This window comes from Ambystoma mexicanum, chromosome 2q (assembly GCF_040938575.1).
Source record: "Ambystoma mexicanum isolate Mex_15411 chromosome 2q, UKY_AmexF1_1, whole genome shotgun sequence".
Taxonomy (NCBI): domain Eukaryota; kingdom Metazoa; phylum Chordata; class Amphibia; order Caudata; family Ambystomatidae; genus Ambystoma; species Ambystoma mexicanum.
In genome coordinates, this window is record NC_090924.1 from 188,586,870 (window position 1) to 188,612,044 (window position 25,175).

Consider the following 25,175-nt stretch of genomic DNA (forward strand, 5'->3'; position numbering starts at 1 on the left):
ATGGTCGAATTTTTTTTTTTTTTTTTTATATATATATATTTTTAAGGTTGCGGTTTAGGGGAAAAAAAGTTTTTTTTAGAAAAAAAGGGGATTGGGAGGGGGACCCCCCCCCCCAAAAAAAAGGGGGTAAAAATAAAAATAAAAAAAATTCGACCATTTGGTTTTCGACCAAATTGGTTCGACCATTTGTCCAGTCGACCAATTTATTTCGATCAAATGTCTGGTAACCACAGAATTACTATTGCTTTTATCATACTGCCGAATTAAAAGTTTGAGGTAAAGTGGAGTATTTACCATCCTCCACTTTACCTCCAAAAATCGGTGGATTTACTTCATGGTATTACCACTCATGCTAAATCCATCCAAAATTGCCTTGGAGTCCTATGAGTTTGGAAATAAATCGGCAGATTTACCACCAAATTACCACCAAACTCACATGAGGCCCACTGTTTGGTATCTCTGCTATGAATATAGATACAAATCATTCCGCTCTGTTCCAGTGTTATTGCTTGTACTATTTTGTGCAAATCTGTCACTAAAAGATGTGCTGTTTTGTGAAGTGTTATGTTTGTTCTTTTTGGGGTTCAGTATTATTTGTTTCGTTCAATTCGATTTGCATGGAGCGTGCATGTGTATTTGGACCACAGTTCCTGACATTCAGTACTTGCTTTGCCATAACCTGTCTGTCTATGCCAGGCTGGCCTTACCCTATTTTGCAGGAACTTGTAGTATTTGAAGTGTGGTTTACTGTGAACTTAGATCCTTGCTTAAGGGAATTAAATGAAATGTGAAATCCTTTAATTATCAGGATTCTGTCTTAGGTAACCGGCTTAATCCCAAAGTTATTTCCATAACATCATCTAACTCTGATAATCGGCAGTTCACAAATCAAATCAGAACTCGATAGCCATAGAAAACATAAGACCACTATGGACTCCAAGGACCATAATGCCTATGGTACTGGGATGAGGAAGAGGGACAAGGAGTTGATGAGGATCAATGGTGTTCCTAAAGCGACCATGCAGTCTAGTTGTTTTGCTTCAAATCATTTGAACGGGACATGTAAATGGAGAAAGCATCCACAGGTGGGAGGAGAAGGAGCCGCAGAGGCAGAAGCAGTAAGAAGCGAAGCCGAAGCTGTTGGCATGGAAACTGCAGTGAGAACGGCATCAGAAGCAAACGTGGAAAAAGAAGGCATGTGGTGCTGCAGAGTCCGTGGAGCAGGAAGCAGAGTCAGGGAAGGCAGGAAAGAGAAGTCCAGATGTTCTGGAGATGTGCTCCCGAACCGTTGTGAGTCTCTCCGGTGTGCTGAGGGGAAAGGAGACCCAGCGGAGCCTGCAGAGCTCCAGAAATGGACTGGGCACCCAGCAGCAGTCACATGAGGACTAGCAGCTACAGTGCTGGACTGCAGAGGGTGTAACGCAGCAACCAGGTCTGTCACAGAGACACTGTATAAAACCGGCGAGTAGGTCTGAAGCAAGAGATAACCCTGGGGCACTCCGAGGAAAACAACTAATGATAAGATACAATTTTGAATACCGAACAAATAGAATAAAAGGGCAAGCCAGGTACAATTCTCCTTTTAAACTTGGGGAAATCTGTAACTCACATTGCCAAAAGCCAAGAAACTATAAAGAATATTTAAGAAGGCAAAGAGGGCGCAATCCTCCTTTCCTGAGACACCACTTTGGGGAAACGTGTAACCCACATTGCCAACAGTTAAAAGTCTGCACAAACAGACAAACATTGTGCAAACCCCCTCACATAGGATATTGGTGTGGCAAACATTGGAATAAATATTTCCACTAGTAGAAGAGAACATTTATAGCTGTAAGAGTTTTGTGGAGGAGGAGCCAAGTACCTCTACCAGAAGTTACGTCCCTATTCTGCTTATATGTAGGCAACCGGATATTCTGACATGGGCAATGCCAATAATGATGCCTATATCACGGGAAAAGTCCTTGAAACAAGGTATCCATTGAGAAAACCCTATATGTATTTGCTGAGAAATGACGGTCTTCTGAAGGAAATTCCAGAAGAAGGGTGAAAATAAATGAAAGAGAGGACTGGTGACATCACATGAAGCAGAAGTGACGCACCCAGAAGAGATGCCAATGAAGAAAGAATATAGACTTTATAGAATCATATGACGAAGTAGTGAATGAAGTAACATTTCAGGAGCAAAATGAAGATTGCAAGTTCAAAGAAGCACTGAAGAAAATACAAAACCATTTTACAAATGTACAGATGCAGTAACGCAAGTATACAAAGTAATCATAAGGCTGGCTATACGTAGTGAACAGATTGCAGGTGACGCGCCACTGTATATATATAGGAATGTTAAGAATCTGGATGTTCCACGACGCATTGAGCAAACTTGGTCCCCGTGAATGAAAGTGCTGGAAGTGTGGCGCAGCAGAATAAGAATAGCTGATGACGAAAGAAGAGTTGAGAAAGGCTTGCCTGGCCCAGTGTCAAGAGTTGGGGCTGCCGAGAGCCTTGCCATGTTCTCGAGAAGATACATCAACGTGATAAGCAAGCTGATCTCCTGTTTGAGGTGTAATGAAAACCACTGAGGGTGCCAAGATTTCTTCCTTTAATAGTATGAAATACAACGGAGAGCTCAAAAAAGGGTCTCCAGTCACATGGTCAGATGAACTGACTTGGGACTTGGGGCAAGCTATACCAAGACTAGAAGATAAGACCATGCCTTCACTCCCTTTTATTCTCAGGCACAGTGAAGTTCTGCAAGGCCAAGTTCAAAGAACTTATTGAATGGCAGACCGCAGGAGTGATGATGGATGTTGACCGAATTAGGTGGGGATGCATGACCAGGCCAAAATCCCCCAACACCTGGAGTACCAGCGTGCATGCTGCCATTGAGTGGAATATTCCAGAAGGGTGCAAGCATGCCAACCAATTGTAGAGGGCCACGTATTAAGGAGCCTATAGTCTGAGAATCCAATAGTACGTTGTGTATTAGTCTGACAAAGAAGATGACTTGCACTTGGGGTGGGCTTAGTTGTCCACCTGATCTTAAAAACCCAATCACATCCCTGTATCCCATAGAAAGTATATGTAGATGTTCCTCATAGACCAACCACAATCGCTAGTAGATGTTCTTATTTGCCACTTAGTATGACGTCAATTATGACAAATCTTAAGTATATAAATAATGTTTTTTTATGAAATGCATTGAGATTGTGCTGTGCGACGTCCGTTGATTTCTGTTGGACTCCCTGTTTTAAACACTTGTTATTAAAACAGCCTTGATTTTGCCAACTACCTGAGTCTGTCTGATCATTGATGTACAAGTAAGATCTGCATCCCCATCCATCTCAGATACTGTTACCTCTTCTTAAAGGACCCATTCCCCGGGATCACTTGGTAGCAGAGAGAGGATGGTTCATAAAAGACCCATCGAATCAGTAGGCTTTTAGAGGTTTGGATTATCGGGCATCCTCCGCCATTTAGCTGGAGGATCGTGAGGCTTCCTGTGGAGAGTGGCCGATATAAAAAACTTGCAAGTAGAAGAAGATACAGGTGGGAAGGGTCCCTCTTTCATGAAATTCTTCCTGGCTTCCACAGGCGTTGAGCAGACTGAAGGCGAAAGTGGCCGTTTGGAGGAGGAGACAATCCCAAGTGTCAGGAGCTGAAAGGTGAATGGTGAGTAGATTGAGGGGAATAGCAAATAATGTGGGAACAGGGGTTGTAGTAATAGGAAAGTGTAACAGGGGTTGGTTGAGTAAATAGTACATGACGAGGAGATTCAAGACGAGGAACGTCTAGATAAACCCAGAGTCTTACGCTCAAGGAGCATCTCGAAGGAGTTATTCCGAAACCCAAAGTGGGTATATTAGGTGGCACACGGACAAGGTCTGTGAGAGGGAATAACTCAAACTCCTATTGGAGTAGTTTAGGTGCAAGAAGTAGCAGTGAAGAGCGCTGACAAGATACATGTTGAAGTTGACTAGTTTGTATTTTATGTGTTGAAAAAAGTGAAGTGTCGAAGAATGACAAGGATAGGGTGTGTTAAGTAGAGATCAAAAGTTAGTATCTATCTGTTAAGTCATTTTCGGCCCTGGCTGAACTACGTAAATTGGAGTAAATTGTGAAGTAGAGGCTTTGAGCGGCGTCTGTTGGTGTCGCTCATATTTGTTATTTTTCAGAAACGTATACAAAGAAATGGTGAGTATCGACAGTAAGTTAAGACTCGTCACAATGGGGGATGTTACTCTACTGATGTATCTTTGTAGGCAACTTCCAAAACACGCACCCAAGCTTAAACGGTATAATGCGGAATGGGTTAAGGGTACCGCGGACAAAATGTTCATGCCATGGCCACAAGAGGGATAGCTGTCAAACTCTGTTTTGCAACACATGACCACACACTTGCAAGCTGCGTACATAGGGAAGACATTGGAGAAAAGGTTAGCTAGTTTAGAGCTTTGGAAGATGTACCAGGACGAAGGAGAAGATCCGCCTCCTGAAGACTGGATGCTTAATCAGTGCAGGGAGGAAGGTGTTGAGCCTTCTGCTCCCCCTGCTGCACCTGAAGTAAATGAAGATAGTACAAAGATGAAGGATTGTATCCATTAAGAGAATTAAAAATGGCGACAGGATATGGAAATCTGATACATGAACCGCCTGCTTATAGCAGTGACGAGAGTCCAGAAAGTGAAAGAACTAAAGGAAAGGAGGAGACCTTTAAGGTCCTACAAGACAAAGAGGAGAAGATCGAACGACCAAACATATCAATAGATACAGAATGAGAGATTAAGAGATGGAAAGAGATTAAGAGATGGAAAGGAGAAAAAGATAAAGCTGACAAGGTTATGTTCATACAGAACAAATGGATGGGTGGACAGATATTTCTCAAGCTTGATGGCAAAAGCATTGAGGAAGTGCGGCAAGGGGAAGATAGAGACAAACAGGATAGAAAAGACAAGGAATGAGAGAAATGATTGAAAGAGGATGAGCATAAAAGGAAAAATAGACAATGGCGAGAGCAGTCATGTCAGGAGGCTGTCAGGAGGACCAAGCCCATCCGCCCCAGAAGCAGGCATCCAGACATTTAGTAAAACCTCAGAAGCCCTGGCTAGGGGCTATCTGGGTTCAGTCCTGGCGCCTTAGGCGCCAGGCTCATAGTAGGAATCAGTCCTGGCGCCTAAGGCTCATAGGCCCTCATTACGACCCTGGCGGAAAGTGACTGACCGGACCGCCACAGCGTAAATAGCGTTTCCGCCATTGCACGAAGGAGCAAAGTGCGGCCCATTCCGACCCATCGGGCACGAGCACCACGGCATGGCGGAAGTGCAAAGTCCGCGATGGCGGAAATGACCCCAAAACGGCCCACACCGCCGCCGTACCGCGCCCTAGGTGCAATACCGCCACCCATCACAGCGGACACCGCAGTGTGCGCCTACCGGAAAGTACGGTGACCGGAAATATACGGAAACGGAAGTTAAAACATGGGCCCGGAACGGGAAACATCCCGCCGTACACCTATAAAACCACTAAAACCACACAACCACTAAAATCACTACCCTGAAACACACCCCAACCCGTCATCCACCCTAGCGAAACCAAGAAAAATGGGAAAAGTAGCGAAGAAAGCGTGCGACCGCACTTCTCCCGTGAGGAACTCACCGTGCTAACAGAGACCCTCCAGGAGAATGCTGCCGTCGTCTTCTGCACGCAAATGACCAGGACGGCACTTGCAAACAAGAAGGCCATATGGGCTCTGGTGGCACAGCGGGTAAGTGCGGTGGGGACCGCACCCCGCACCCCACAGCAATGCCGCAAGCGATGGGACGACCTGCGGATACGCGTCCGCAGCATACTCTCTGCCAACCGCAACATTGCCACAGCCACCGGGGGAGGTCCTGAATCACCCATCAAGTTGACCCCCTGGGAAGAAATCTGTGCCTCCACCATCGGAATGGAGAGCATAGAGGGAGTCGGAGGGATGGAGAAAGGAGTGCAGACATCCGAAGATTCAGGTAGGTGGGCCAAATAAAACAATGCCAAATCCACAAAGTCCATCCATGTGAAGTACCATGCGTCCACATAGTGCAACAGAAACACATGTCCAGGAGAACGTCCACACACATCGGCCTGATAGCGCACGTTAAAACCCACAATAAATACATAAATAATTAAAAACCCCTAAAACACGCACTACACGTGCAGCAGGCACACCCTAACTGCAGGCTGCCAAACAACTGCACCCTCACTCCACACACAAATGAAAGCACCTCCAAGGCCCCGACCCAAATCACCCTCAGGTACCACCCCAATGCATGTGATACAATGCCATTCCAATTCCCACAGACCCATCAATAACCCTCGCCCTCCTTTACTCCACCACAGGGTCCGATCCAAACGACGAGCTTCAGGACACCCCTACCAGCACACCTGCAAAGAGGGCCAAGACCAACGGCCAAAGACCCTCCACCTCTGCTGCACGCATCAAGACACGGCAGCAGCACAAATCAGGTGGCAGCACAGAGGAGGGAACATCAACAGGCACCCCAGCAGCCAGCATGCCCACAACACCACCACCACAGGTCCCCCCAACGGATGCCACAGAAGGCACTGCCTCTGGTGGCAGCAGCACCATAGGTGACACCCCATTGATGGCAGCATGCTCCGACACAGAAGACGGGGATGTCGAAGTCAGATCCATCCATGACCTGTCCCAATCCCCCTGTCTGTCCCATCCCGTACAACATGAGGATACCACGCAGGGGTACCCACAAGACGACGACTGGCCATCCCCCACAAGCCCTGTGGCAAGGCAACATGAGGACAACCGCCCCTCTGTGACACCCCCGCAAATGGCCATGGCCCAGCAGAGGCAACAGTCCCTCGACCAGTTAATCGTGCAACAGCAGCAACTGGCCACGCTCCTCAAGGACCATGCCGATGAATGTGGCACTAAGGCAGACATAGAAACATCAACTGAGACACTTAGGGCAGAAATGGAGAGAGGTACAGAGACACTAAGGGCACAAATGGAGAGTAGCACCGAGAGCCTGGGAGTCCAAATGGAGAGATGCACCGAGAGCCTGAGGGGGGAACTGCATGCGACGTCCAAGGACGTATGTGCCGAACTTGCCGCAGTGAGCCGTGTGCTCACTGAGCTCTCGCAAACCCTTAGGGACATGCATGGACGTGAGCAGGCAGAGACATCATCCGTTGCAAGTTCCGTCCAGGGCAGCCCCCAACGTAGATCTGGGAGGAACCTGCGCTCCACAGGCAGGGGTGCCCCTGATACCCGCAGAGGGGGCTTGCAATAGCGACTGCCCACTGACAATGAGCATCTTTGGACACTGGTGTTCGGGGGGGAGGTAGGAGGGTGGAGGGGGTGTGTTGGGCTCACTTGGGTGGCGGGTCGATAGGGTGTACAACATGATATCACATATGCCATAAACAGTGCACGATCAACCAATGAGATGTGTGGACATTGATCTTTGTGTACTAGGCCATCATAGGCGTACAGTCCATATTGTGCATGTCCCAGACACACACAGTGCCACGAGTCCCGTGTCCATGTATCAGCCACCAGGCGTGAGTGCTAGAAGCATACATCAATGAGATGCTGACAAATGTCACGGCCCTCCGGTGCCTCGCAGACTCCATGAGGTGCTGCCACATCCCCACCCTCATCATGACCATCATCAGGTGCTTGCAGTTCTGCGTCAGGGGGCATGGGCACATTTCTACGTACGCACATGTTGTGGAGCATGACACATGCCATCACCATCTTTGCAACCTTCTCATGGCGGTACAGGAGTGCCCCGCCAGACCTGCTGAGGCAGCGGAAACGACCCTTCAGTAGGCCGAATGCCTGTTCAATGACTACATGGGTACGTGAGTGGGCATGGTTGTAGTCCTCCTCATGCTGGTCCCGTGGGTTCCGGACTGGTGTGAGGAGCCATCTCTTCAGTGGATATCCAGCATCACCTGTATGTGGACGAGAAACGTATGATGTGGAATGCCATTGCTACGTACGCACCCCCCCCCTTCCTGCCAGGTCATTGCCGAATCACATACCCCACATTATCATGCATGTAATGAGACTCACCGAGTAGCCAGGATCTGTTACCTGCGTGTCGCTCCATGTAGCGTGGTATTGTAGAGTTCCTCAAGACCATAGAATCATGGGTTGATCCAGGGAATCTGGCACAACAATGTGTAATGATCCTGTTGGAGTCACACACCATTTGTACATTCAGAGAAAGAAATTGTTTTCGGTTGCGGTACTGGGCCTCCATGGCATGTGGGACGACCAATTCCACATGGGTGCAGTCGATGGCACCAATGCAACCCGGTATGCCGGCAAGTGCATGGAATCCCACTTTTGTGTTGGTAATTTCCTGCTCCGAGCGTGGTAGAGAGATGTAGTCGTCTGCGTGCTGCAGGAGGGCATCGAGCACTTGCAATAGTGTCCGTGAGAACAGTGGCTGAGAAATGCCATGCAACTGTCCGACTGTGTGCTGGTAGGTGCCTGTGGCCAGGAAGTGGAGTACAGACACCACCTTCAGTAGGGGTGGGATGGCGGTTGGGCTATCTATCATGCTGACAAGGTCAGCCTGTGTCATGTCCACAATGGCGGCTATGGTGTCCCGGTCCAGGCGGTAGAGGGTGTGGATCTGCTCATCAGTGAGGTTGAACGGATGTGCTCGGAGGCGTGGGATTGCGGGCTGCCTGCGTGGTGGTAGTGGCTGTGCTGGCGGCCCTTGCTGGCCCTGCCTTGGCCTCCTCCTCCTCCTGCGTCTCCTCCGTGCGGCCGGTTGTAGTTGGTGTTCGTCTTCTTCTTGGAGTTGGAGTACTTGCAGTGCTATCAGGTCCCCCAGGGCCAACATCGCGAGTCCTGCCGGTAGCATTTCGGTGTGGTTGTGGGAGGAGACTGGCTGTGCAATTTATGTGTTTTCAGGCTGTATGGCCTCCACCTGTGGTGATTAATTCCACCTGTGCAAACTGCTCTCCCCTTTGGCCGAGCACGTCCCGCGCCCAACGCTGCAATTCGGGGAATGGCATCTTGCTATTGCAATCATGTATTTGTACCCGATGGCCGTGTAAGATTGGTTGATATGTTCATTCTGCTGTGGTCCCATTGTTTCACATACTATCTGTGCAGTCGCGAACAGACTTGTGAAGGGTCAGTGGAACGTAGTACTCGAGTAACGGTGGGCCCTCATGCATCACTGTACCGAGTTGCAACGACGGGCGGGGCGTCCCATTTGTGGGTGAAGGCAGTTGCCATTTTCACACACAGCCGCACTCGATGGAATAATTAGTGATTTCAAACAGCCACAGATGCCTCTTCGACGTGATGTTGCAAATGAGGAATTCGAAGGGCGGCGCTTTCGGTTTTCAGCTAGCGGCGAGGAAATGCCCACAGGTCTGACTGCAAATATAACGTACTATTGTTCAATGTCCTTGAGACAGGGGCCATGGCGAGGATGCAATGATTGATATGAATAGTTTGGGATGCGCAATAGCGACGTGGGCGATGAGGACGGACGTTCCCAAATACATGTTACTTCACTACACTGGAATTACGGGCTGGGGCACTGTGGATTTTGCAGGCTGCATAACGCACAGACTCAATGGATATTTCTAATGTTATGTGAGTAAATATTCAGGCGTTTTAATCCCGGGATGAGGGAATGATGAATGGATGCATGGGCAGGTGATTTGATACAGAGTTTGCCATGTACAGGGCTTCTTGGGATCTATCCGCCTCCCCTACGCTATGTGATGCAGGGCTGCCATAGTGGGACCATCGTCTATCTGGCCTTGTTGAGCCCTCCCTGTCTCGACGCGCCCTCAGACACTTGTGTCCATGCACGTTAACATTCCCATCTGATGGATTCTGTTTTGACAGACGCATGCACAGGTACACTCGTTTGTGATGGTGTTTGCACCTCGATATAGATGGTTATGAGTCGCAAGTGGTTTTGGGGTGGTGATGATCCTTTGGAGTGGGCTAGCATGCATATGGCTGTGGATTTAGTGTGATCATTGAAGTGAGTTGTTCGAATGTAGTTCTGATGGCCATTCTGATCTTTTTCTTTTCTTTTGGTTGACAGGTATCTCCTCCCCTTTTGCCACTGCCATCTGTATGCCACTCCTGCAGATGGGTTTTACTCCCGACACCTGCTGCTTCGTGTTAATCAGTGGAGCAGCATTACGATCTTATGGGACGATCGCCAATGGGCCACATGCCCTTACGCAGTACTGGTGGCTCGGAGCAACATTTCGGCCTTTCAGCTGGACTAGTGCCTCCCCATTGGGACGGCCCTGCGGTTCTGTGCGCTTCCATGTTGCCTTTTCGTACGTGAATGTGGCTCTGTGTACCATGAGGGAACAGGGCGTCACACAAGTAGTGGCTGGTCATTTCTTGCGGATGCAGCCCACAATGGTGAAAAGTGATTTGGAGTTCATGGCCTGATGGCTGTATGGGCTTGGTGATTTTGATGTGCATTAAATTTCTATTCTGATTTGGCCCGTGTAGCGTTCTTCTTTGCAAGTGATGTGGCATATGCCTATTTGGGGGGCGATGTATTGTGAGGAGATCTGCATTGGGTTCCAGCTTCGGAGTTTAGTTGCGTGGTACTGTACTGGGCGCGTTTGCCTACGAAGCCCGTGAGGTCAGGGATGGGGGCTGCCAATATGACAGTTTGAATGTTGTCATGCTCAGGGGCGGGGGATTGGGTTTTGTGTAACAGATGCCGGTCAGCCAGGTGGACTGGTGGAATGATGTGATTCTCGGAATATTGCTGGTCACAGGTGCCTGTGTTTGCGTGCGTTTCTTGGTGGGGGACTGTGGTCATGTCCATTGGGATGGCTTCTGTATTCGTGCCATCTGTGCCCTGCTGCTCCCATCGGCCCCTGTTGTGTTTCTTTTGTTCGTTGGCATGCATGGGTGACTTGTACATTTCAATGGTTGCATTGTGACTTCATTGCACCTACGGGGAGTTGTACTTTGTGGCCAGGGAGCGGTGTACAGGCACTCAGTGGGGCCGTTTACGGTTGATTCGCGATGCCGTACTTCTCACCATGGCGGAATGGTACATTCCGCCATGCTTGATGGCGTTAGGTACATGTCCGCTAGGGTCGGAATTAGCGTACCCTTGCGCCATGGTGGTATTTACGGTTTGGCATGGCGCGCGCGCGCGTGCTTGGTGCAGTTAGCGTTGGCGTTCACTACGGTGTCGCTAATGGCTTCGTACTTTGCGGTGACGGGTCATAGTCGCACCGAGCGCTATTCGATGGCGGTATTGCATTTCCGCCATCGTTTTCAGAATTCCGCAAGGGTCGTAATGAGGGCCATAGTCATCACTTACCTCAGGCAGACCATGCTGCACATGCATCCAGGCCAACGTGAGACCTGGAAGGGACTATTTTTCTGCAAGGACAATTTTTTACTCGGGTGTGGTTCTAGGGACTTCTTACCTGGGACTACTTTCGAGGCTATTTAAACCACGCCCGATCTACAACACACGCTTCGCGTTATTCTGTATTCTGCAGCGTAATGCTCACCGTGCCTGCGAACCTGCATCCAGTCTTCTGCCACGCCCGCCTCGCATCCGGAGCTCCTAGAAGAAAGGGGAAAATAGGAGAAGAGGTTAGGTTACGGACATTAATCTAATTCCTTACCTGATTCAGGATCTTGCACCATTCCGAACCTGAAGGGACATTACTTCGACACGCGTCGCTTCGCAGCTGCAGCGCTGCTCCATTCTCACCAGTTCACTGCATCTTCGACTCGGCGCTGCCCCCATCATTTTCTTCGGCGATCTTCAACACCTGGGGAAAAAAGACAAAGGAATAGCGAGGTGATCCTAGAGAGACTACAAAGACAATCATTTTACCACAAGGCTTACTTGATTTACCACCGGAGGCATTATCCTTCAATACGCCGCATCTTCTTACGCCGCATCTATGAAGGGAGGAAAAAACAACAAGTTAAACTCATGCAACTTTACCGGATAGTGTTGGGTAATACAGACTCTTACCTGAACGCCACCAGCAACCTCCAGACAGTATTTGCTGCCGCAAAATCACCAAGGGGTGCAAGAGTGAGCATTGGACATATTGAACTCTTTAAACTTGGTAAACTCCGGAGTCAATATTCTTCCAGAACTCCAATACCCCAAACCAGTGAAGTAACTGGTATCTACGCGCCCCTGCAAGCCACGCAGGATAGAGAGCTCATCCATTAAAAACAAGGTGAGGACACTAAGTGGGAATATCGGAGGTGGCCAGTGGGGAGAGCGGGAGTAGTGGGGAGGGGTCTGCACTCAAATCCGCAGGACTAAATCCCTTTCTCCATCTACAGGAGAATATTCCTACGAGTCAAGCACACGAGTCTAGGCGGGTCCGTCCAGACAGCCATCTTTGCCCTACGCTTCACGTTGGTGGAGGCCGCTGCTGTCTGGGTTCGATCGACGCCCCTGTGGGAACCAGGTGAGCGTAACAGAAGAGCACCTAAGAAAAGAAGAAAGGGCCGAGGAACAGAGAAAGTATGACAACAGACAGAGAGCAAACGAAGAACGAGACAGGCTAGAAGAGAAGAGAGAAAAGGAAGAAGAACAGAAATTACGAGATAAAAGAATGCAAAGATGAAGAGATGTGGAAGTGCATAGAGCTAACGAAAGAAGGGGAGAGAAAAGACAGGAAGAGGACAGAGTTAGATGGGAAGCCAAGAAGTGAAGAGAATTAGATGAAGAAATGGAGCGAAAAAAGGAGACAGAGGGCACGCGCTATTGATTGCATTGCGAAAGAGCTGATGGAACTGTGTCCAGTAATATCATGGGGTGACATAGAGGAGTTTCTCCCATCGGAAGGAGCAATGCGAAAACCGTCTAGGGTAAATCTACATGAGAATTTTGAGATAGGAAGCATCGGAGGTAGAATCGATAAAGCTTATCAGGAGATGAGGACAAAAAGTGAATCGGGAAGCAAAGGAAAAAAAGATTGATCTATAGGTGTCCAGTCACAAGGTCAAAAAGGAAGCCTGTTTAGTCTGAAGCATAGAGCCTTGTCTTTAGACAGGCTGACTTTAAAGTGAGATGAGAAAGATGAAAGCCATACTAGTTGGGGACTAGATATGTCAGAGGAAGACAGAGAACCCTTTTGTGAGGAAGAGGGAGAAAGTGCATGCGGTCCCGAGGGATGTCTGCAGAAAGACAAGGAAGTGAGATGGTTAGATTTAGAACAACCTAAAGATAGGACACCAGACCCATGGCATACCCAGAGCGACATAAAGGACGATCGCATAGTGAGATACTATGAATAGGAAGACGATGGGAGCCAATTGCAGATATGGGTTCACGCAATTCACCTTATCAGAGAAAGGAGGGGCCAGAACAAAATATATCCTGTGGCCCCAAATGGACAAGGATTATTTAAGATGCAAACTCCCTAGTTTAACGGCGGGTTTCAGAATATGTAGAATGACAATCAGAATATGCAAGGAGGGCAAATGAGAAGACTCCCTCATATTTGTTGGACATGTGGTATGACAGGGCACATTGCGAAAACATGCGGGAGCCATGGGCAATTCTCAAGAGGGGGGACAGCTTATGCCCTAGCATATAGCTCACAAAATAGAGATGGGTTTGCCCAAGATCAGACAGTGTATCAAGCACAAGCGCCGCAAACGCAACATGCTTTGCAACCACAGCAAGCGACATTGAATCTGCTGTAAAAGCAGTCAAGGCATGCACCCATGCAGATACAGCAGAGTGAAAACACAGGACAGTTATTGACTCCTAGAGTAAGGGGTGTCACTGTCGCGGGAGGAAGTCCTTTTACAGGCACGGGAATAAGCATGTACCCACAATAGGACAGCTCACAGGGTGACTTGATGTGTTCAGTACTATCAGTGACACTGAATCCTCAAGAGGAACCAAGGGTTGATGTTCCCATAGGAGGCACATTGTTTTCTTTTTTCGTAGACACTGGGGCAACTCGCTCATGCATACTAGAGGGAACATTTTCGTTATTAGGGAAATACCATGAATGCACAAGTCTTCTATGGAGCTAAAAGTAGAGTTCCTTTTACTAATGAATTGCCCCCATAGGAGAGTGTGACATATCTGTACCTTTATTGTACTCAAGGCAGACACCGGTTATATTCTGAGTTGAAACTTAATGACAAAGCTAAATATGTTGATTTCTTTTACTGATGAAGGCATAGTGTGTTCCACTCCATGGATACATTATTTAAACGTGGGCAAATTTATCAGGGCAGATAGCTCTGCGAGGAATGCCAATTGAGACAGAAGTCTTTCTTTATGGGGTACGCATTTTGTTGACGTGGCTACCCAACTTGGCGGGAAAGGTTATGAAGATACCTGATGAATTTTTTTTCAGGCCACAGGTACCTATGGACGAAGAAGGGGGACAGATTGATTCCTTACAGCTACAGTCAGCCATAGTGCAAGGGGAATTGGCCATGCTCGAAGAAATTGATGACAAGGGCAGGCCATGGAGAAAGGTAATTGCCACTGGGGGAGGGTATAGATTGACTGATGTCACAGACAAAGATATGTTTAAGGATGATGCGTCAGACGATGAATTAATATTTTGAGATGAGTATTAAATATTGGATCAGAATAGAGACAAGGGAAATCCCACAGCGAATGGTGATTGTGCGGCAGCGCCCCGCATTTTTTGATGAAAACATGGAAAAAGTGCCAACCCCTTTCTGGTCTTAAGGACCTTATGACGTAGGCCTATTGAGGGGAGTGGGAGAAGTGAAGATTAAGCTGAAGCCAGGAGCAATTTTACCTCAAGAAAGGCAGTACCCAATGTCTCGAGAGGCGGATGAGGGTATTTTTAAGACTATGGGCCTCATCACGACTTGGGCGGTAACGCTAGCTATCTGCCCTACCGCCGAACTCCCCGGCGCTAATAGCGCCGGATCACGAGTTTAGCGGTAATGTTAATCCCCATTCCCCATTGAACCCATTCGGGAATGCCCCATTCCCCATTGGGCTCAATGGGGAAATTTCACGCTAATACCGCTGGCGGATTTCCTGCCGGCGGTATGAGTGCAAATTTTCGGTGGATTTCCCCCCAGCTCAGAGCTGGGGCGAAATCCGCTGAAGTCCTGATTTGGCGGACCCTTAAATCCGGCGGTAATAGCGCTACTGCCGGATTTAAGGTTCACCGCCAAAGTCGTGATGAGGCCCTATATCAGCATGATGGAACAAGGCTTCTTGGTGATGTCAGAGTCACTGTGTAATACTGCTGTGTACCCTGTGAAAAAATCAAAAGGGGGTCATGGCGTTTAATTCAAGACATGAGACCAATTAACCAGATTGTGGAGGCAGAGTTTCCTTTAGTTCCGAAACATGCTATGATTTTATGTAGTATTCCCACAGAGGCACAATATTTCACAGTGATTGACTTGAAAAATGCATTTTTCTCAATCCCGTTGCATAATGACTCTCAAGATCTCACGTCATTTATGTTTCATCAGACTAAGTTGAAAAGCACTTGTTTGCCCCAAGGGTACTGTGAGTCTCTGTCGATCTTTAATGGGGTCCTGCAGATGGACCTAAGCAATATTGATTTGCCAAGTGTTGTGCTGCAGTACGTAGATGATATTTTAGTTTCTAGCACGACAGAAGATGAATGCAGACAAGACTCGATTCGGCTAATGACTATCTTAGCAGACAAGGGATACAAGGTAGACAAGGAGAAATTACAATATTGCCAGGAGGAGGTGTTGTATATAGGCCAGTTAATCTTGCATGAGGGAAAGAAGGTCACACCTGAGAGAGCTGAGGTGATCACGAAAACATCAAAACCTCACACGATAAAGCAAATGCAGCAATTTCTTGGATAGTGTAACTATGTTAGAGCATGGCTATTTGATTATAGTTCATACACAAGACCCCTTTTGCAGGCTTTAAAGAAAGCTCAAGTGAGCAATGAGAACATAGAATGGACTGAGGAAATCGAGGAAGGGTTTGAGGAGTTGAAGAAAGCAATTTTTACAGCTCCAGTTTGAGGAATTCCCAATTATTCAGAGGAATTCTTCCTGTTTTCTCACACAAATGGAACAGTTATGATAGCAATGCTTACACAGAGGACCCCACTTGGGTATAAACCACTGGCATAACGATAGTGGGATTCTAGATCCAGTTATGAGAGGACACTTTCCTTGCGAACAATCGCTGGCAGCAGCCTTGTTTGCTATTAAGAAGTCTACAAGTAGCGTGATGGGACGTTCCATGACTTTATTTGTCGATCATGCTTTGTTTGACATTTTGGAGAAACCTAAGGGTGCACTGACATCTCAGAGGGTTTATGCATATGAGGTAGTTATATCAACTCCAGCAATCAAAATAGTCAGGTGTTAAATAGTGAACCCTTCCACGTTTGTAGCCGAACCTGTGACAGAGGATGAGCAAGTGCATGATTTCTCTAATTACGAGGAGTTCTATGACGAGATCCCAAGGGTAATGGAGAAAAGGGACGTCATTTAGGGATCGCTAGAGGTCGCAAGTGTGACCTTTGAGGTCTCCCTTGCGACCTCTGTGGTCTCCCTTGCGACCTCCGGGGGGAAAAAAAGTTGTTTTAAATTTTTTTTTTGAATGCAAGCTCCTGGGCTGTGGGTTGTGGCCAGCACCATGACCAGGAGAGCCACAAGTCTAACACTTGCAGCACTGACCCTAAATTCCAAATAATGTGTTGTTTCTGAAATTCTATACAATAATTGCTAGACTCATTAAAGGTTTATTCATACTTCAGGGGGAGAGTCACTGATCTAGCCTGTTCTTAACGCCTCAACTCAGACTTTTATCATTATGAGGTCGATAAATGAGTACCAACACAGGTTGGGTGATATTGGGTGTATGTTGTTTCTATATAAAGCGTTTAAGCGTAAGTGCTAAATAATAACACATCATTATCATTTGCTCATGGACGTCTGCTTGCATTCATAGTAATTTGGTAATATGGGCCTATACACACTGATCTTAACGATACATATGGCGATCCATTCTTGTATGAAATGTACATCACATTATAGTGATATCGTAACCATATTTTCCGTAGTGTACAATGCTATGTGATGCCACTTCCTGTTTTGTCAACGGGTTAAAGGTCATGTTCCATCGCTTCCCACGTCGCGGTGGGGACAAATGACATCACTTCCTGTGATGTCATCAGGGGTCAAGGGTCGTGTGATGTCACTTCCGCTACCCCTGGCATTTTGGTCAAATGACGTCCCTGATGGAGAATGATCTAGCGGGAGAGGTTCTCTTTGTTGACGAGCCGTCAAAAATTGATCAAACTGATTGGGAAAGACATTCAGCTTCAGCTGTGGTAAGACACATAGCTAATGGAGACAAGTGCAAGACTACCATCTGACTTTTCGGCACAGGCTGCAGAATTGGTGGTGCCTATTATCACTCTCGAGAACCGTGCAGGGCAGGAAGTGATGGTGTACAGTGACTTTGCCTATATGACGTCAACCGTGCATGCAGGGATAGCACGTTGGAAAAGGAGGGGCTACCTCCGAGCGGACAACACTCCAGTGCAACACGCTGCATTATTGGACAAGCCTATTAAAGCACTACAACTCCTGGAAGCTATCGCAATAGTTAAATGCGCAGGACATACTAAGAGAACTGATTTTATCTCACACAGGAATGAAGCCACAAATGAAGAGTCCAAAAGGGATGCATAGTCACCTGATATTTCATGTTTTGATACTCCCAATGTGAAGGAAAGAATTGTCACAATTATGCTTGTAAATGAAGGATTTAATCATTTTTCTAGAACACAGTTGATGGAAGTTCAAGGTAGTGCTACGCAGGAAGAAAAGGAGCTATGGACACAGAGGTGTTTTTTTTTTATCCCCCTCTGAAACATTGTGGCAACAGCACAGCACTGGTAAACCAATTTAATAAGGGTAGCATTAGAACAGCTACACTACCCTGCGCATGGAATGAGGGAAAGGCTTACAGCAGCTTTTGCAGAGGATTGGTTTGTACCGAATCTGTTACATCACTTCGGTTTTTATGTAGTAAATTGCATCGTATGCCAAAGGTTTATTGCTGGGCACACATTGCGAACAATTAGAGGAGTGATTCCTCGACCGAATCATCATTTTTAGCATTTACATATTGATTATGTTGATATGCTGCAAGTATGTAGTGGATATAGTTAAATGATAGTGGTGATGTGCCCCTTTTCAAGATGGATTGAAGCAGGTTCATGTGCACACCCTGATGCCAATTGCGCTGCAAAGTTTTTAGTCCACAAAGTCTTTCCTAGATGGGCATTATGTGAGGTGCTGAGATCTGACAATGGGCTCCATTGTGTTAATGAAGTATTTGAACAGATCAGTCTATTGCTTAGTATTAAACACAAGTTTTCTTCTGCTTATCACCTGCAAGTGAATGGGATATGCAAGAGACTCAACTGTCTTCTCAAAGAAAGAATCACCAAACTCAAATTGACACTGAAGAAGGGGTGGCTGTACTGCCTGCCCTTTGAATTATATACATTAAGGAATCTGCCTGGGTCGGACCACCACCTCACACCCCATGAGCTAGTCACTGGAATGCGAATGAAAATGCCCCTGTCACCTCCAATGAGGAGTAGAAGTGATGCCCAGACAACTGCAGAATTGTTAGGAAATGAGGTATGTGTGTATTTAACATGTATGACCGCTAGTATCTCTGTCATTTCAGATCAACTCAAGCGTAAGGGTTGTCGGTCTCAGGACACAGATGAAATCATTCAGCAACCATATACAAAGGACTACCTATACCCAAACTATTCATTGGAGATTCTGTGCTAATGCACAACTTCACTAGGAAGTGGCATGAGTCCCAATTTAGTGGACCGTTCATTGTGGAGAGTATGAGTCCATCTGCAGTAAAAGTTGGAGAACAGCGTGCCTGGATCCACTTGAACGACATGAAGCCGTATGCTGGTGAGACCGGAACACCCCCACCCGATTCGGAAGCAAGTCAAGAAGAAATAGTTCAGCACGCAAGACTCGATCGATGACGAGGAAGAAGGAGGCTAAGATTGCTGATTAAATAGATGCAAGTTTGCATTTGGACTGTGACTTTTACTGGACACTCTTTATAGATATTTTAGCAGGAGTGAGAAAGTAACTGTTCTTAAGCCACAGGAATTGGTTAAAATTTGACTGTTTAAAGTGCTGATGTGATGAAAAATGCCAGATCTTAATTTTATTTGTGACGATTGGAAAAGGGAGCAGTTCTCTGATTAGTTTCTCACATAGTTTTTCTTTGGTCAGGCATATGGTCCTGTCTGATATTGATGCCTACAGACTACTCATTATGGCCTTTTATTACATAATTCAAGTTCATCCTTATCTTGTTTGGCAAAACACTTAGGTGTTTCTGCGAGATCCTATAAATCATCCTGCAATCAGTCAGTTACTTATGGAGATAATTGAGAAAAATCAGCAGCTACCTGAGCATTTATTGAGGCTGCCTTATTAAAAAGGGATTTTCCTTCCTTAAAAATAGTATACAGGCACAAAGTGGTATATTGAGCATAATGCAGTTCCAGAAAGTGAGCAGACTCAATGACGTGTGGAAAGACACCAGTGGTGGGTTTGTATGTATTGGTGCATAATGTATCTGTGCACAGCATCTGTCATTGATTTTCTATTTCTGCTAATTCACGCTGCTTACTTTGTTGGTTCCAGAAAGGCAGAAATTCCTTTGATCCTCCCCACTTCAGTGACCCATGCAGAGTTAGATGTTGTAAGGAGGCAGAGGCCATATGTGATTGATCCTATACCAGGGGCACATGTAAGTCACCCATTTCTCTGACAAGTGTTCCTATGATTCCCCCTGCAGGAAAGATGATGTCTGATATACTCCATGAGCATTTTGCACATATTCTTTTGGAAAGAAAGAGACCCAAGAGAAGTGCAAGGGAAGATGATTATGAGTTCAATGATTATCTAGACAGTACAGCACATTTGGGGAACAACATGTGGTATCAACACATGACGGAGGTAGGAAAGAGACCCTCTGAGGAAGATTGCTATGTTTGTGCTCTCCTACCTTATGCTATGGGGAAGTCCAAGATATTCATAGCTATAGAAATAGACATCTGATTGCCTGACTCATCTTGCACCCTGCCATACAAAAGGTCAATTTCAGAGTCAAACAGCATCTTTGGTATGGGTAACTGAATGGACAGCTCCGGAAGAAGATGATTACGTTCAAGATTTAAAGACAAGAGCAAGAGTGCATACAAGAGATCATGTGATAAGATACAAACAGCCTGGCATGAAGGGAGCAGGAATCTGATGGGAAATAAATAGAAAGCTCAATTGCCAAGGAAAGATTGATGAAGAAATACAAAGATGCAAAGAAAGAGGCCAGATGCAGATCTGGGGAACAGTACTGTCTCCAGATAGTTGGGAAGAAGGCATAGTCGTATGCAGATCTGTGGTAATAACTGGACCACAAAAACCAGTTATAGATCGAGTGGAAAAGGGATGCAAACCTCTTTGGCCACAGCTTGCAAAGTTTCTGACACGGGTTAAAGACAAAGGAGGCCCGTTGCAGATAGTGCCTCTGACTAGGGCAGAACTGTGCTTTGGAAACAATGGCGTAAAGTTGGAGAAAATCAGAAGTGTGGTTGAATCTTCAATGTACCAGGAATGAAGGATGAGACAGTAGTGATAATGGACAACTGCTGGGCCTGCGGATCCAGAGCATACTTGAAGCTGCCCAGAGATTGGTGAATCAGAACTTTTTCAACAGTCTTCCTGAATTGATTCAGGGGAAGGGAGCCAAACCCTTGTCACAAGGAGTACTATAATTTTGGACTTTTGATTGTTTTGTTAAACTGAATCCAGATATATTTGCCTTGCATGCTTTTGTTATATGTATTAGTGTGAGAGTCAAATACGTTTGGACATTAGGTCATCCTTCTATAGTTTTATTTTGCCAGGTAGGGACATCATTGTTAGGATAGGGACAAATAGGTGTTTATCTCATCCCTGTTTTACTTTAATAAAATGGCAAACATTGAAAAAACTACAACTTTGTGTCTGTCTCGCATTTCTGCTCCCTCACACACACCACTTCTCACATCTCTGTGCTGGCTACCTGTTGAGCAGTGGTTATCCTTTTAGACCCTGTCTTTTATTCATCATGATTACTGGAGTGCAAGTAGGTCAGGGCTATATCAGTATTGAAGTAATCTACCACTGCCCTTCTAGAGTTCTGTGATCCTCTAACTCTTCTCAGTTACACTGGCCTGGGCTTAGAAGAAGTGGTGGCTGTCATTTAAACTCTGTCAGAGATTGCATATGGAATAGCATTCCTATCAACCTGAGGTCTTTGAGTAATCACTGCCTGTTCAGTAAATATATAAAGACACCACTGTCTAAATATGCATTTCACAATCCTGGCGATGTTGAGCTTATTTACTCTGATGACCAGGCTACCTGTTTGCCCTGCATACTTGACTCAACCTGTATGTGAAATAACAGGAGAAGGCTACAAAATCTCTGGGAATTCCCGAGTTCTTTTCTAGCATGATTTAACCTCAAGGAATTGGTGACATCGGTCATACCTGCGTGAGTGGAGTGCCTTCAACAGGAGTGATAATAAGGAGTGTACCGCTGATCCAACAGCTGCAATGGGAAGGATGAAAAATGACCCAATTACATGATATGATATGATATGATATGGCATTTGTAACGCGCCTATACACAAGTGTTCTATGGTTATTGTTCATGTTCCAGCATTAGTAATTCGAAAGAGTGATCTGAACATTGGTGAGTTTCCAAAATCAGATACTCACCTGAGAAAGAAGAGATCTATTAGACTCCTTGATCGAACAAAGAGGGAGAACTATTTCTCAGCTTAATCTAGAGCAGACTTCAATTCTATTCCGTATGAACGCAGGTTGTTCAGTCTGACTTCAGCAGTGCTTGCCACTATCTTTATGCCAGGTATCCAGACGATGGCAAATGCCAAATGGTTACAGGTAACCAGATGGGAGCTCCTGCAGACGATTAACACTACTATAAAGGGATTCAATGCTATCAAGGAAGAGCTGAGAGCCATACGGCTGATGACTCTTCACAACAGATATGTCCTGGATATGATTACAGCTATGGATGGAGGAGTTTGTGCCAATATTGGAGAATCATGTTGCACATTCATACCTTCTCATGATGACGAGAATGACACCTTGACAGAGGTGATCATGATGCTGACAAATTTGCACGCCAAGATGGAAGATGAAGTGGAAGACATTGCTGATGACAGCTGGTTTGTGTCAATCTTCTCATGGGTTCCGCAATGGATGGCAAATATGTTCAAATTCCTTGGAGCCCTGTTAGTGATGATCATGTTTGAATCTGTGTGGTCAGGATAATAATCGCACAATGCAAAAAGACTGCAAAGAAAGCAACAGGAATGAAAATCATGATTGATGTTGAGTCTGGGTTTGGACACAAAGAGCTGACAGATGAAGAAATCAGAGACTATTTTAAGGCTAGTATTCATGCACCTGAGGGAACGAAATTCCTGCATCCGAGAAACCACAAGAAGTATGTGGGAAGATGGATCTACTGCAGTCCAAATGGACAATGCAGTCTAATGACCTGAAGCATTGATGAACATGTGAAATCAGCAGGATGCCTGAAGGGAGTAATAAAGATATGCACTCCAAAGAAGCATTTCTTTAGACTAGGATGTCTGGATGTGGAGACTGGTGAAAGAGTGGCCGATGAATCACCCAGAGGGGGGGAGTGTAGAGGAGGAGCCAAGTACCTCTACTGGAAGTTCCGCCCCTATTCTGCCTATATGTTGGCAACCGAAAATTGCAACATGCGTAAAGCCAATAATTGTGCATATATTGCGAAAAGTCCTTGAAACAAGGTATCCATTGAGAAAACCCTAAATGTAATTGCAGAGAAATGGGGGTCTTCTGAAGAAAATTCCAGATGAAGTGTGAAAATTGAAAATTAATGAAAGAGAGGACTGGTGATGTCTATGGGCCCAGAAGAGATGCCAATGAAGAAAGAATATAGATCTTATAGAATCTGATGACGAAGTAGTGAATGAAGTAAGATTTCGGGAGCAAAATGAAGATTGCATGTGCGGAGAAGCACTGAAGAAAATGTAAAACCAATTAAAAAAATGGGCAGACAAAGTAGCGCAAGTAGGTGAAGAAATCACAAGGCTGGCTATGTAATGAATAGATTGCAGGCAATGCACCAATATATATATATATATATATACATATATATATATATATTAAACAAAAAGAGGGACTGGAATCCAATCCAGGGCGCAACGACACTCCGGCTGTGCTCGTGAGGAAAACCCCAATCTTCTTCACAAATCCACAAACAGTATATATATATAGGAATGTATAGAATCTGGATGTTCCACGACTCATTTTAGAAAACTTGAACCCCGTGAATGAAAGGGCTGGAAGTGTGGCGCAGCAGAATAATAAGAGCTGACGGCGAAAGAAGATTTGAGAAAGGCTTGTCTGCCCCCGTGTCAAGAGTTGGGGCTGCCGAGAGCCTTGCCATGTACTCGAGAAGATACATGAACATGAGAAACAAGCTGAGCTCCTGTTTGAGGTGTAATGAACACCAATGAGGGTGCCAAGATTTCTTCATTTAATAGTATTAAATACAATGAAGAGCTCAAAATATGGGTCTCCAGGCACATAGTCAGATGAAAATAGACTTTGGGCTAGCTACACCGAGACCAGAAGATAAGACCAGGCCTTCACTCCCTTTTATTCTCAAGCGCAGTGAACCTCTGCAAGGCCAAGTTCAAAGAACTAATTGAATGGCAGACCGCAGGTGATATGATGGATATTGAGCTAATTGGGCGGGGAGGCATGACCAGGCCAAACCCCCCAGCACCTGGGGTACGAACTTGTGTGCTGCTAGTGAGTGGAATATACCAAGAAAGGTACAAGCATGCCAACCAATTGTAGAGGGCCACGTATTAAGGAGCCCTATAGTTTTAGAAGCCAATAGTACGCCGTGTATTAGTCTGACACAGAAGATGACCTGCACTTGGGGTGGGCTTAGTGTTCCACCTGATCTTAGAAACCCAATCACGTCCCTGTATCCCATAGAAAGTATATGCAGATGTTCCGCGCAGGCCAACCACAACCCCTAGTAGGTTTTCTTATTTGCCACGTAGTATGACGTCACTTAAGATGAATTTTTAGTATATAAATGAGGTTTTTTATGAAATGCTTTGAGATCGTGCTGTACTCCCTGTTTTAAAGACTGTTATTAAAACAGCCTTGATTTGGCCAACTTCCTGAGTCGGTTTGATTATTGATGGATGAGTAAGATCTGCTTCCCCATCCATCTCAGATACTGTTACCTCATTTTAAAGGACCTGTTCCCCGGGTTCAGTTTTACTTCCTGGCAGATGAGTACACCAGGAAAGGGACACGCTTCAGTTAGCCCTGGCAGGTGAGTGGACCAGGGAAGAAACAGTGGCTTTGAAGTGATGTGTTTGTGGTAAAAGTTTGGTGGAAAAGAAACAACTAACTTTTATTATACTGACATACTGTTGTAGCACAAAAGACATTTGTGGTACTGCTCTGCTGAAAAGTATTTCACCAAGGGAATAATTGTGATTGTGAAAGAAACAGTTGCTCTGGAAAGATAGGTACCGGTAAGCTCACTGGCACACTTGTTTCTGGACTGCCACACAATGAGTCTGCCTGCCGGTGCTGCTGCGCCAGGATGGTCTGACCCTGCCAGGTGCATGGGCCACAGTAGGCAGAATTGTCACGGAAGCACAGGCACCATTAGCAACTGGGCTGGTGCTTCAGAGTCCCCAATCCCATGGATTCCTATTGGACTCCATGTGAATGGGGACTTACAAAGTCCGGCACCTGACTTCCTGTGCCACCGGGACTTGTAATGTCCCGGTGGCACCAGGAAATCAGGTGCTGAATTTGTTGTCACTGGGTTGGCGGCAACCTGCCGTTGGCACTGGCGGGTTACCGCCAACCTCTTAATGAGCCCATTCACTTTACCAAGGTGGAAGTCGTATTGGATAGAAAATACATTTTCATTGAACAGAACTTTGGTGAATCAGAACTTTTTCAACGGTCTTCCTGAATTGATTCAGGGGAAGGGA